The sequence below is a fragment of the Salmo salar genome, chromosome ssa04 (assembly GCF_905237065.1).
Source record: "Salmo salar chromosome ssa04, Ssal_v3.1, whole genome shotgun sequence".
NCBI classification, from domain to species: domain Eukaryota; kingdom Metazoa; phylum Chordata; class Actinopteri; order Salmoniformes; family Salmonidae; genus Salmo; species Salmo salar.
Window position 1 is genome coordinate 74,043,531 of NC_059445.1, and position 15,649 is coordinate 74,059,179.

Genomic DNA, 15,649 nt, shown 5'->3' on the forward strand with positions numbered 1-15,649 from the left:
AGAGAGAGAGAGAGAGAGAGAGAGAGAGAGAGAGAGAGAGAGAGAGAGAGAGAGAGAGAGAGAGAGAGAGAGAGAGAGAGAGAGAGAGAGAGACTCTCTCAGCATAATCCATTACCATGGAATTGATCCTTAACCATTAGGAGGATAGAGAAATGTGACCCTAGCAGATAGGAGCCACCAACTCCATGATGTTTAAGAGGGGCTTAACCATGGAAACACCTGACATTACTGATGGACATTAGGTAGTCTGCTGTAAAATTCATTTTCATAATTAATTGTATCCTGACAGATTGTCTGGACTACAATGTATCATCTCTGAAATGTGTTCTGATATGGCAAAGCATCTGTCCCTGGCATATAATTGCTTTTGAAAAGTAATAGCATGATGTTGATTAGCCATTGATGCAGTAATTGAATAAGGGTCTGTGCTGACAGATTTGGCACTGCTATAACAGGGTAGAGAAAAAAGCCTGTCATATCAATGACAGTGCATGTCTACCAATGTAATGACAGTACTGTTTGCCAAGCTTAACAAATAAAAACAAGTTCATGTAAGTAGAATGATGATAATAACTAAGTGAACACATTGGTAACTTTAACACTGAGAGGTGGAATAGGCCTTCCTTATGTTGGCATTATAATGCATTGTAAGACTTGGCATAATAATGTAAGAGCAAGCCCCTTAACGCTTATTATATAACAGTTTTTCAGTTTCCGTGGCTACCTGCCCAGTTGGGGTTCACAGGTCAAACATGCCACGTAAACGTGGACACAGGTGTCGCTCGTGGCGCGGAATCTGCAGATATTTGTATGCAGCGGGTGACGTCAAAAGAAGTGTAGACTAAAGCCGTTGAAATAGGGCAAGCCGGTAGTGAGAGGCACTCAGAGCTGGAGAATGGAGCACCGCTGCTAGAAGTGGGAACATCCAACGCATGCTTATTCGCGAGCCTAATTCAATAAAGCCCGTCACACACGAGACTAATCTGCAACCGGGCTGAGGCTGGAACTAAGAAAGTCGTTGCGCACCATACACTGAATCGTACATCTGTCGTGGCATATTTATTTTTCCTCGCTAGTGGAATACGACAGGTAAGAAGGCAATTGTGTTTGAATGGGAGAAATTGACAATACTTGTTTGATCATTTAGAAATGCATTATATGTTGCATGTTATCTGGGCGTTTTGTAATATCTGCGTGTGATTGGATAAGACAACTAATGAATGAAGAAGACAAATGCGACAGGATTTTTTAATCAGTTTTCTGAATAATTGAGAAAATGTGTATTAATTATGCAGTATAGGCTACTCCAACATTCCCTGTCACAGAAATAGGTTTAACCCATTTAAATGTAATTCTCAACACATGGGTGGGATGTCAATGACAATAATGGTACTATAATACAATACCTTTATAAATGTTGGAGTAGACTATTCTCCTCGGACACAGCAGCTGTTATAGTTAATAACACGTTCGTTTTAGGTTGACTAGCATTCGTTACCAATATTCTTATAGTCTGTCAGATAGGCTTCTACTCCTGCGGCTTTCTTAACGGTTTATGTTTTAACTTAGGCTATCAAGACATATTTTATTTATCTTGCCACAGTTTCACAGAAACATGTTCCGGCCGGGAAAGGTTATACTGGCCCCTTTTTCTCTGTCACTGAATTCTGTTTGGATGCCCTGGATGTGGTCAGCATTGTACTAAAATAATATCAATGGGACACGCAGCCACATTTCTGCATCCTAGGTCCGTAGTGTGACTCATTGGCAGTGCACGACGGACTCCTGAAACAATCGGCAGCCCTAATGCATTTGTGTTCAATTGGAGGTGCCTCATGAAACGTGCATGGTGAAATTCCTGAACAGGAGAAACGCACGGGTCTTGCGCACCGAGGCAGCGTCAAATCCGTGTGGCCATACATTCTGTACACTCTCCAAAACCACTATAATTTTACAGTCAGCCTGTAGGCTATAGCTTGTAGCTGAGAAGTTGGACATTTGTGAGAAAACAGTATATAGCAGCGTGTATGGCTATGGTGTGTAGGAATGACTTTTGCGCACTGTATAGCGGTAACAATGGAGCTGTCCATGGTGCTGAAATAAGTCCATTCACTCCTACGGGGTTCTTTCAGTCACCGCATACACCGTGGGTGGATCTCCTTTCATTTCAAAAATAAGTTCAGCATTCAGAACACGACGTGAGTGCCTGCAACTACCTACAACTAATTTAGAGCCCTATACGATTGAATGACGACCTGTAATCTTGTAACCTGTCATTTCTGCACGGTGTCTCGGAAAATGTGCAAGGAGATGCTCGCTACGGCTTAGCCTAGGCTGCTGTATTTTCTTTACCCCTATCTATATTCCCAGTGTTCGTAGCCTATAGCACAACTTAAACTGCATCACGAAGTGACTGACTTACTGACTGTTTGTTGCGGCTGAAAATCTATTCGTGTCAATAACTTATTAACTGACATTATGGGTCCGTGTCCCATAGATTACTACCGTTGCAGTTCCATGGAAAATAGGATATAATGACTCATACACACTCATATTCCTCTCCTCCAACACGAATGGTTAGAGTGGAAGCTCCTTTCCAGGCATTCCCTTCATAGGGATACATTATAGTATTCTTTATTTTCCTCCGATAGGCTCTCTGATTTCTTCTGACTCTTTATTATCCCCGGATTTAATTATCCGATTCCCTCAAAGGTGTTCTCTTACTGCAGTGGGGAATACATGTGCCATTATATTTGTGGTACAGTTCTACAGAGGGAATGGAGGCCTTTGATTAGAACTAGAACTAGTAATAGTATGATGCTGCTCTGTTATTGATCATGGTTGGTAGCATGATGTGAAGCTGAAATGAAGAGTGGGTGTTACATTTCAAGAATTGCTTATTTTTTTGTGATTTGTTTTGCCAGTCACTGTTTCTGTTCACTGCTCGTGTAATACCATTGTTGTTGCTAGAACACTTACTTTGACAGATGGGACATATTAGTGAGAGTACCTTTGAATGCAAATGTAGCAGCATTTATTTTTCTATTTGCATTTGCTATTCTTCTGGAGTGGAAACTGATTTACTTAACCTGATTGTTATTGAAATCATTCTAATCATATCAATATGCAACCAATATCGTTATCCAATGTAGTTAGGGCAATGCTACTATATCTCTCAGTTGAAAACAAAAAAGAATGCAGAAATAATATAGATCTTTATTTTTTGGGCTATAGTGCTTTTAAGTCTACAACAGAAACATACATATTTGCATGCAATATAATTCAAATCACTTTGATCCTTGCTAATGTGCAATAAATGTGTTTATATAATACATTCACATGACTAATCTATTGACTCACGCACCAATATAGAAACATGATAGAAATGATGAGTGACTCACTGCCCACAGTGTGCACTAGCAGATCAAACATGTCTTACTGAGTCGACCAGACAAGACGACTTGTTTACTTAACTTATGAAATGACATTAACAACAGATTTAATAAAAACTGAATGGCTTAGCTACTGTACGACATTGTATTGAGAATATATTGAAAGCTTCAACATAATGAGACTTCAACATTATTACTTCATGGCTATAATAAGTAAGACTCTGAAACATAAGAGACCAATATTAGATGTTCTTCTCGTTTATTGCGTTTTCATAAGCGCACTGGATCCAATGTACGGTGAATGGCTTGCTGGTTGTTCACTTGACATTCTGATCACTTTTGTGGAACTTTTGGAATGACCTTTTCTACTGCATTACATTTAGAGCCAGCGGTTTGAGCTCAGTGCATGGCCAATACTGTTGGAACAAATAGTGCTGTGTGGCTGGCTTGCTGTCTGAATCACAGAATCAGATGAGAGCAGTGTAGGAGGATTGTGATTGGTTGCTTCAATTCATATGTAATAGAGAGAGAGAGAGAGCTGCACTTCTCCTATGCCAGTTTCACTTGAATTTCACAGGCATATCAGAATATCAGCAAGTGCAACTACTTGATCTGCAAGACAAGACCACCCGGTAGTACGTTATTGCTGTACTCCTTTCGTCTTGAAGTCGTGTAATATCCTGTGGGGTTTTTCTACTTCTCTGGCTTTAACAGGTCACGGTGTGTATCTCTCACTAACTGACAAGCTGTATGCGAGCTTTAACACCCTTAGGCTACAGACCTGGTCACAGAATCTTGTCAAAGGAAAGGCAATGTCAGCCAAGAGAGCAGAGGCCCTCTCTCCAGCGAAGTAGGCAGGTGTCTTCTATGGAAGTGAGTAGGTTCTGTCTTATTATTTTCTGGGCCCTAGAGCTCTGAGTCTCTGTTCTATAGAGATAGAGCGGGGACAAGAGAAAGTGTCAGACAATAATAAATTGTAAGGTCTCCCAGAAAGGATAGTTGCTAGCTACTGAGAATCCTACTTCCTATTAGAGGTGCTTGACTCTCAAATGATGTTGGACAGCAAGTGTGTCGTTAGTGGTTATCTGTGTGCTGTTAGATGTGAAAATTGAGTTAGAGAATTTGCTAATATATTTTTGCTTCAAAGAATTCTAAACTATGATGATGACCAAATTAGATTTTGTGTTGTGTAAACATTATTTCTTACTCAGCATATTGAGTAATAACATTAAACAATACACCCATCAGAGCTGCTGGTATAGGCCTTGCTGGTACAGGCCTTGCTGTTACAGGCCTTGCTGGTACAGGCCTGTCAGCACGCAGTCATGGGCAGTGTCCACAATCTTGCTTGCCTACTGTTTAGTAAAACACGAAGGCAGTAAGCAACAAATTTCAGCATAAACTCATCCTACTCAGAATGGGTAATTTAATGCGCAATTGCGTTGATTCCCTCCAATCGTTAATTTTGGTACAGCTAGTCCCCTCAATTGATTATCAGCTGTTGTCATACGCAGATTAGTGTTTTTCGTCAGGAATCTTGTTCTGGAGGCAGCTCTGCACTACCTGGCACAGCCACAAAGTCATAAAATCAGATTTTAAACCTAATCTTAACCCTAAACTTAGTCACACTACTAAGCCTAATCCCTAAACTCATTTTGTTTATGTATATTTTTACGATATAGACAGTTTTGATTTTGCAGATTGCCCATCTAGCGGATATCGCTTAGTTCATCCCAATAAACGTCAAATACACCTGGGTCTCGAAAGATGATTATCTTCCTCAATAGTTTGCAGCGAATTCTATTAGATTAAAAACCGAAATGAGTACGACATCCTGGCATTTAAAGCATACTACATTTTTTCACACGCCCTAAATGCCTACTATGTAGAACGCAAGTAAGGGTATTCGGACAGAACCCCTTTAAGTTCAATACATTGCTTTAGTGTCTGGGGCATTATAGGAAAGATATGGGCCATCTGGTTACTGCCGGTTTACTGCCATTCTTGTCTCTGTTTCAGAGTGCTGGCGTTAAGGCGCTTACACAAGCAAAGATCTCATTGACTTCAATGGAAATAGGGCCGCGGGCGGCAAAATCGAGGCGGAGCTGGTTTATGGCGTCAAAAACAAGAAGCAAAGCGCGCCAGCTAGGGTCCATCGCTACGGGTCCATCGCTACGGGTCCATCTCTACGGGTCCATCGCTACGGGTCCATCTCTACGGGTCCATCGCTACGTACAGAGCGCTGTGGGAAACAATACCTCGAGGTTCATTGTATTTTGGCGGGAAGCAGCTGTGACGCGAGCTGTGGCCTATTGCTTGTTTGTGTTTCTGAGTATGTTATTAACGATTCACCTGACACAAGACTCAATCCAAACATTACACAGTTGATTTTATGCGCAATTTACGTTTACTGTACCTTTCACCGCATTTGATGATAACAAAATCAGAAAATATTCTCGATATATTTAGTAACATGATTTGAATATGTGTGGTCGGTGCAACATAAGACAACATGTTTTGAAAGGGTTTGAGTGAGAGGACTAACTGTTGTCTCCAAGTGTCCACACACCTCTCCAAAGTGTACACAGTTTAAGTATTTCCAATGTACCTATGACTCATAGAAGGGTATTCGACTGTAGTTAGGTTTACATCCAATTGGCGACAGATTTTCATGCGAAAAGTCTAGAATCCCCATAAATAAAATACGCGCATTTTCCCACCAGTGGTATGTTTTCATCAAATGGAGTTGATGTCGATAAAAATCACTGCATGATGACGTAGTGCACTCAAAATGTACTTTTTCGCTTACATTTTCGTGTACCGAATAAATCAGTTTCCATCGCATGTTCAACTCTACCGGTATCCTACATGATGAGATTATTGTGGATAAGAGCGAGAATATTTTAATTTGTCAAATGGCTGTCAATATTCGATCATCATGTCACCAGAATAAGACCCTCGATACTTATTGGAAAGGAGCATTAAGATCACCGTGCACTTTCACCCCTGTGGTCATCATCATTTATTTCATCTGTAGCCTAATAAACTGCATGCTTTCCGGAGTAGTAGTGAGAGGACCACACACCATATCATCGCGTGATTCCAAGTTAACTTTACACCGCCATTTCTCGCATAATTAATTTTACAGACACAAAAAGATCCCACAATGTCGAACTAACACATTATCTGTTCGCAATTATAAAATTGTACCGCAGCTTTCTGTTTCCATCACAGCTGTGGTGATTGTTTTACACGGTATGACTATGCGTATAAAACCTGGGGGTGGAAACGTGGTTATTTAGGTGCTTTTTGAGCTCTCCAAGCTATACTGTTTAGGGACTAGAACAACCACACTTGTAATTGTTTTGTTTGGAACACAGCCGAGCCCTGCATCCCCGCCTTTAAATGTATAATTTGAAAGCTTGTTTTATTGCCAACATGGCTAGCTAAATTATTAAAAATACGGTTTTATAGTGTTAAGCTTTCAAAAGGCAATTCAGAGAAGCAGATCGTAATTTTGGTGTGTATATAATGTTATGAGTGCATTCAGATGGTTCGCAGCAAATTTTCTTCACAATACAACAAACGCACTGTACAGTAGGCTCATTCTGTTCAGGACAACCCAGGGTATAACGCCATGTCATCTTGTAACTGTACATCAAACATGGTGATCATAAACATTGACACTGTATATTACATGAGTTTTAGGTTATGGAAATGTGAAGTGCACATTTGGACTCACGGGTGTTTGTCTTGCTTCTATGACATCAAAGCACCGAACAAAAATATAAACGCAACATGTAAAGTGTTGGTCACATGTTTCATGAGCTGAAATAAAAGATCCCAGAAATGTTCCATATGCAAAAAAAAAGCTTATTTCTCTCAAATTTTGTGCACAAATTTGTTTACTCCCTGTTATTGAGAATTTCACCTTTGCCAAGATAATCCATCCACCTGACAGGTGTGCCATATGCCGAAGCTGATTAAACAGCATGGTCATTACACAGATGCACCTTGTGCTGGGGACAATAAAAGGCCACTCCAAAATGTGCTGTTTTGTGACACAACACAAGGCCGCAGACGTCTCAAGTTTTGAGGGTTTTCTGGTTTTGCACAACTGAAGAATTTCTGCACAAACTGTCAGAAACCGTCTCAGGGAAGCTCACCAGGGTCTTGACCTGACTCCAGTTCAGCGTCGTAAGCGACTTCAGTGGGCAAATGCTCACCTTCGATGGCCACTGGCAAGCTGGAGAAGTGTGCTCTTCACAGATGAATCCCGGTTTCAACTGGGGGAAACTTCTTGTCGTGTGCTGTGCTAAAGTTCAGAATGGCTGTCAGTCAAACCCCATACAGCGCTGTGAAGCACAGAGCCTGAGCTCTGATGTCATGTATAGCATATTACTGTACAGCCACAACGTTCCAATTTAGAAGCAATTTAAAATCTGCCATTTTCAACCTGTATACGTTTTACGAGTGTAAAGGGCTACAGAATGTCAAACAGTGTTTTGATGCTTTTCATTAAATCATGTACTGCTGTGTTTTGGGCCTACAATACATTTCTTCACATGAGCAGAATATTATCTATATAGCCTACAGAAATTTGATCAGTTATACAGTTCATGCGAAAATATTCGGATCTGGTAAAAGGCCAATACTGGTAAGAAATACTCATTGTATAGAAATGGAAACATAGCCTATGATTTTAAAGGGACTGCATGTCAATCTATTAGTGGGCTCTTACCATCAAGTCACATGTATCGACTTTCTCATTATTTCGATCAACATATATTCACTCAGATCAGTGCTGCCTTGTCAGTCATTTTTATATGGCGGGAGATTGACGATTCTAGTCTAGATTTTTGGCAAACTCCAGGGTCCTCTGATAAAAGCCTTCAAATCTTGTGCACAATGACGTCCCTGTGTTTTCCGAGTTATTACAGAGTTTGACAGGTGCTGCTCGCAGTTAGAGAAAGAAAACATGTTTCGATAAATTGATGCTTAAAACAAATTAATTTATAAAACATAGTACTGCACACACATTTCATATTTTTTATTAATTTATTTCACCTTTATTTAACCAGGTAGGCAAGTTGAGAACAAGTTCTCATTTACAATTGTGACCTGGCCAAGATAAAGCAAAGCAGTTTGACACATACAACAACACAGAGTTACACATGGAGTAAAACAAACATACAGTCAATAATACAGTAGAAAAATAAGTCTATATACAATGTGAGCAAATGAGGTGAGATAAGGGAGGTAAAGGCAAAAAAGGCCATGGTGGCAAAGTAAATACAATATAGCAAGTCAAAAACTGGAATGGTAGATTTGGTAGATTTGCAGTGGAAGAAAGTGCAAGTAGAAATATAAATAATGGGGTGCAAAGGAGCAAAATAAATAAATAAATACAGTAGGGGAAGAGGTAGTTGTTTGGGCTAAATTATAGATGGGCTATGTACAGGTGCAGTAATCTGTGAGCTGCTTTGACAGCTGGTGCTTAAAGCTAGTGAGGGAGATAAGTGTTTCCAGTTTCAGAGATTTTTGTAGTTTGTTCCAGTCATTGGCAGCAGAGAACTGGAAGGAGAGGCGGCCGAAGGAGGAATTGGCTTTGGGGGTGATCAGAGAGATATACCTGCTGGAGCGTGTGCTACAGGTGGGTGGTGCTATGGTGACCAGCGAGCTGAGATAAGGGGGGACTTGTAGATGCAGGGTCTTGTAGATGACCTGGAGCGAGTGGGTATGGCGACGGGTATGAAGCGAGGGCCAGACAGCGAGAGAGTACAGGTCGCAGTGGTGGGTAGTATATGGGGCTTTGGTGACAAAACGGATAGCACTGTGATAGACTGCATCCAATTTATTGAGTAGGGTATTGGAGGCTATTTTGTAAATGACATCGCCGAAGTCGAGGATCGGTAGGATGGTCAGTTTTACAAGGGTATGTTTGGCAGCATGAGTGAAGGATGCTTTGTTGCGAAATAGGAAGCCAATTCTAGATTTAATTTTGGATTGGAGATGTTTGATGTGAGTCTGGAAGTAGAGTTTACAGTCTAACCAGACACCTAGGTTTTTATAGTTGTCTACATATTCTAAGTCAGAACCCTCCAGAGTAGTGATGCTGGACGGGCGGGCAGGTGCAGGCAGCGATCGGTTGAAGAGCATGCATTTAGTTTTACTTGTATTTAAGAGCAGTTGGAGGCCACGGAAGGAGAGTTGTATGGCATTGAAGCTCGTCTGGAGGGTTGTTAACACAGTGTCCAAAGAAGGGCCATAAGTATACAGAATGGTGTCGTCTGCGTAGAGGTGGATCAGAGACTCACCAGCAGCAAGAGTGACATCATTGATGTATACAGAGAAGAGAGTCGGCCCAAGAATTGAACCCTGTGGCACCTCCATAGAGACGGCCAGAGGTCCGGACAACAGGCCCTCCGATTTGACACACTGAACTCTATCAGAGAAGTAGTTGGTGAACCAGGCGAGGCAATCATTTGAGAAACCAAGGCTATTGAGTCTGCCGATGAGGATGTGGTGATTGACAGAGTCGAAAGCCTTGGCCAGATCAATGAATACGGCTGCACAGTATTGCTTCTTATCGATGGCAGTTATAATATCGTTTAGGACCTTGAGCGTGGCTGAGGTGCACCCACGACCAGCTCTGAAACCAGATTGCATTGCGGAGAAGGTGCAGTGGGATTCGAAATGGTCGGTAATCTGTTTGTTGACTTGGCTTTCGAAGACCTTAGAAAGGCAGGGTAAGATAGATATAGGTCTGTAGCAGTTTGGGTCAAGAGTGTCCCCCCCTTTGAAGAGGGGGATGACCGCAGCTGCTTTCCAATCTTTGGGAATCTCAGACGACACGAAAGAGAGGTTGAACAGGCTAGTAATAGGGGTTGCAGTAATTTCGGCAGATCATTTTAGAAAGAAAGGGTCCAGATTGTCTAGCCCGGCTGATTTGTAGGGGTCCAGATTTTGCAGGTCTTTCAGAACATCAGCTGACTGGATTTGGGAGAAGGAGAAATGGAATGTATATATATATATAATATGAATGGCCTACATTGAAAAGTTTTGGAAAATGGCAAGTTCACTCATCCATAAATGCATCTCAAGTGCAAGTGCGCTGTTCAGCAGCTCACATCAGTGGGATGTTTGCCTTTTCGTTAGGAGGGACATCTACCGTGGATCACTAAAATAATTATTATGACCATAACGTTTTTCAGGGGGTGCTGCAGAGCCCTCAGCACCCCTACTATGATTATGAACACGCTTCCTCAATTTTAATATTATGTGGACACCTTTATATTTGGAAGCCAAGCACGAGATGTCAGTGTAACTTTTTATCAAACAAATCAAATTTTATTGGTCACATGCACATGGTTAGCAGATGTTATTGCGAGTGTAGCGAAATGCTTGTGCTTCTAGTTCCGACAGTGCAGCAATATCAACAAGTAATCTAACAATCCTACAACAAGTACCTAATAAACACAAATCTAAGTAAAGGGATGGAATAAGAATATGTACATATAAATATATGGATGAGCATTGACCGAGCGGCATAGGCAAGATGCAATAGATGGTATAAAATACAGTATATACATCTGGAATGAGTAATGCAAGATATGCAAACATCATTATTAAAGTGGCATTAATAAAGTGACTAGTTATCCATTTGATAGAGTGGCCAATGATTTCAAGTCTGTATGTAGGCAGCAGCCTCCCTGTGTTAGTGATGGCTGTTTAACAGTCTGATGGCATTGAGATAGAAGCTGTTTTTCAGTCTCTCAGTCCAAGCTTTGATGCATCTGTACTGACCTCGCCTTCTGGATGGTAACAGAGTGAACAGGCAGTGGCTCGGGTGGTTGTTGTCCTTGATGATCTTTTTGATCTTCCTGTGACATTGGTTGCTGTAGGTGTCCTGGAGGGCAGGTAGTTTGCCCCCGGTGATGCATTGTGCAGACCGCATCACCCTCTGGAGAGCCCTGAGCTTGTAGGTGGTGCAGTTGCTGTACCAGGCGGTGATACAGCCCGACTGGATACTCTCAATTGTGCATCTGTAAAAGTTTGTGAGAGGTTTAGGTGACAAGCCAAATTTCTTCAGCCTCCTTCATCACACTGTCTGTGTGGGTGGACCATTTCAGTTTGTCCATGATGTGTACGCCGAGGAACTTGAAACTTTCAACCTTCTCCACTGTTGTCCCGTCGATGTGGAGAGGGGGGTGCTCCCTCTGCTGTTTCTTATCATTTAGACATGATGTTGAAATATCTTCATGCCCAGAATAAAAACCTAAAAGAAAGAATTACAGGGGCAGTTTGTAAAAACTAATCTGGTTTGAAACATCCCATATATTTCTTTTTTTGTTCAATCTTACTCAACGCTGCTTTTAATCAAGCAGACAATAGCAGATGACCAACATCAATTTAGGGATATTATTTATTGTTTTGCTGATGGCCCATCAGGTGTCCATGGTAAAATTGTCAGATTAATCTAGAATCATCTTTCAGAACATTCACACCTAATCTACTGGTCAATCAGCTCACAGTCATCTGGACACTTTCCTACCTGTGCAGGTCAGTCACATTCCATCTTCTTTTCATATTGAAAAAATGCAACTGGTGCCTTGGCTACAGTCAGACATTACATATTGGTGTCAATCACTCGTAGCCTAATACTCCTCCAATCGATGAAGAGCTTGCTGTTGTTTGAGGGGATCGGCCAGAACAAGGCGCAGTGCCTTGCTAATGGCAACTCCTATCCAACAAGTGGTGTTTCAGTCTACTTTTCAAGGAACTATCGTACCGCCTGTTTGTCCCCCACAATGAAATCGGGGAGGGGACTGTGGATCTGTCTCCGTCTGTTTATTCCTACGTTAGTCACAAGCGATATATCAGTCAGCACTGGACCGATTTTGACAAGAGTTGGGTGAATGATGCATCTTACAATAGAGATCCAGCATTTACAAAATGACTCTGATTGACCCAAGGCGGGAGCTATAGTAATTAACAAAAATGTGTTCGTCACGCAATATCTCAATTGGCCCAACTGGGGGCGCTGCATCATTTGTGGGGGATGACATGTTTACTGATGCTTTTATTTCATTATTGATCATTTGATGCTAGAGCAAATTTAAAGAAAATTAATTATTAGCAGGTTAAAATACTTAAAATAAATGAATTAATACCTTTTCTTTCGATTTCTTTGTTTCTTCTAGGCTATTGAATATGTGTAGGTTTCTGATTTATTCATACATGAATTACTAGACTTACATTAGGCTAGTAAATGTTTCAAGTAATCCACCCAACCCTGTTTTATTCTGTCTACATGGAAGGCAATGAAATGAGCGCATGCTTCCTGTGACTTGTTCAATCGCATGAAGCTCAGATAATCTTTTATAGAGAAAAATATAGTATAGGCTGTTTTCAAACAGGTTTAAACAGCCAGCTATGTGTGCAGGCCCACTAGCCAGCTGGGGTACACCAACCAGCCTTGTGTCTTTGCGAGCGCACGGACAAAAGAGTTGCGTACGAAGGAGTTTGCTTCTTCTGCAGCATTCCTTGTAAAATATAACGCTTGGTAGCAGTGCTTTGCTACACATAGGTGGTGGGCTGAAGCTGAAAAACGTGATGTTGATCGATCCCCGTCGAGGACGATCAGATTTTTTTTGTATATGACAGTAAAACATTCTTATGATGATTATAAAACATTTGGGCACCTTCAATTCTTGCACATTTTCTCATAAAAAGTATATTTTAACACTGTCTGCTCAGGCAAATTTGCTGGAATGCTAAACTTGTAACCAATCAGTACTCCTGTACATACCCCTTGTGATCTACGATGTCAACACAGACTCGTAAAAACACAACCTGCTGTCTGATGAAGAGGAATAGATATAACTAGCTCCCAAAGACTGCTAGAATGAAGGTTTAAAAACGACAGCTGCATATGCATATTAGCCAATACATATGGCATAGCCTACACATATAGCATACCTTGCAATACAATCTTCAAAAAACAGTTGTGCAATGTGCTCTGCAATAAAATAACCAGAGTTTGGTTTCTAAACCAGATGAGATCTCAGATAGCAACTGCCCAATACCATGGTGGGCATGCATAATGTTGGAGTCATTGGAATATAAGGTATGGATAATGATAAAGAGCCAGTGGCATTATAGAAATAGTGGTTGGGAAATGAATGTTTGAGTTTCATATACTAAATGTTCAGTGAATATGAGTATATTTCGGGGGTTTAAATTCGAAACTTTCCTACTAACCTTCTAAACGTTGATGATGCCAAAATCTTTCCAATCCATTCATTATTCTACTAAGTATGACTGAGTGTGAGACATGTTTTCCATAATGTACAATCCATGCACATACATTCAAACAAAGAACACCATCACAAATAGTGATTCACCATTTGAGTACAGAGACAAATAGCAAAGGTGTCTCTCAGGTAGTATTTTTAGTATCTGAATATAGTGTAACCTAACAATCAATGTATATCAAGTGCAGTGGAGGGCACAATCTTACAATGCTGCAGTCCAGAAATGAGAGCTTTACCGTCTATGCCAAAAGCCTGGGCCTCTGATGGAGACTGTAAAACTGTCATAACACATGCTTCAGTATTCCTCCTCTTCTAGGAGTGTGTGTACCCATAGTCGTATTGAAAGGATCCCACCCTGGTCACCAATGTAGCTGACCAATGTAGGGAGAGACAAGTGCCTTAGCAGAATGCAATCTTAAGCATGTGTGGTCCAAGATGAGAACTCTACCATCTATGGCAAAAGCCTGGGCTCCTGACAGGGGCAATATAATTTCCCCCACTGCATGTTACAATAGTAAAATAATCTGTTCATCACCTATTAAACTTATTCTACATTGAATTTAGTCTTCAAGATGCTCGAACAACCACATGTATCTGTAGTTGGTGTTCTTCAACTCTAAAATGCTCTAGACTGTGTAAAATCCACAAAGAAGAGAACAGGCAAATGCATATTTGGTCTCAATTTCTAAACAGTGATGGCAGGGCTAGTTCAAACTGCTGTAGGATGGTTCTCCTCACAGGTGACTGAATCAGCCCATGCTTGGTGAATAGCACTTGGTTGATCTCTGGGAGGAGGACAGGAGAGCTGAATGTGAGACAAAAGTGAGAGACAATAATTAATCAAATAATTACAGCAAAGGCATGTAGTTTGTGAGCTAGAAAGTGAACATCCTGACAGTCTGAGGCAGGGTGCTCTGCAATCATCCTACCCCAACTATTGACAGGAAATGTGGCATTTCTTATTTGTCAGTATGAATGCAATTACTGGTTCCTGCCTTGATGACTGTATTAGCTTTGTACTACTTGTCCTATAGATTTTTCTAGTCTTAAATTATTACTTGGAATAAACTGATAGCTAAAAACGCTCCGTGTACCGACGATCTGCTCCTGGGCGTTTACCTGTCCAGCAAGCGAACATAAAGGTAAGTATTTTGAAAAAAGTATTTTGAAAAAATATGCAATAATTGACATTCCCAACAAACGTAAATGTGTTCAGAATAAATAAATATATACACAATATGTAAAAAATTGCTTTTTCCTTGACAGAGCTCGATCATCTTAAAAACTAAATCAGATAGCTTGCTACTGGGCTGTAAAATCCACTACAGATACACTTCAAAATGGTGTAGATTTGTCACGTTGCTTGGTCATATACAGGCGCTTTCAAAAAAGGTCCCTCAAAACGTGAGACATCTGTGGCATTGTGTTGTGTAACAAAATTGCAAATTTTAGAGTGCCCTTTTATTGTCCTCCACACAAGGTGCACCTGTGTAATGATCATGCTGTTTAATCAGCTTCTTGATATGCCACACCTGTCAGGTGGATGGATTATCAACAACATTGTAGTTACTCCACAATTCTAACCTAATTGACAAAGTGAAAAGAAGGAAGCTTGTACAAAATACAAATATTCCAAAACATGCATCCTGTTTGCAACAAGGCACTAACTTAGTTCTGCAAAAAATATGGCAAAGCAATTAACTTTTTTCCTGAATACAAAGTGTTATATTTGGTGCAAATCCAATCCAACACATTACTGAGTACCACTCTCCATATTTTCAAGCATAGTGGTGGCTGTATCATGTTATGAGTATGCTTGTAATTGTTAAGGACTGGGGAGTTTTTCAGGATAAAAATGGAATGGAGCTAAACACAGGCAAAATCCTAGAGGAAAACCTTGCTCAGTCTGCTTTTCACCAGACACTGGGAGACAAATTCACC

General features: G+C 40.8%; 1 protein-coding gene across 1 annotated transcript in view; it reads left to right on the top strand.

The window, feature by feature from the left end:
- The first annotated feature begins 883 nt into the window (after positions 1 to 883).
- LOC106603823 (follistatin-related protein 4) overlaps positions 884 to 15,649 on the top strand; it is a 270,553-nt gene continuing 255,787 nt past the window's right edge. Inside the window, exon 1 of the mRNA XM_014197993.2 lies at positions 884 to 1,089. The gene's annotated coding sequence lies outside the window, so the exon portion shown is untranslated. The remainder of the gene's footprint in view (positions 1,090 to 15,649) is intronic.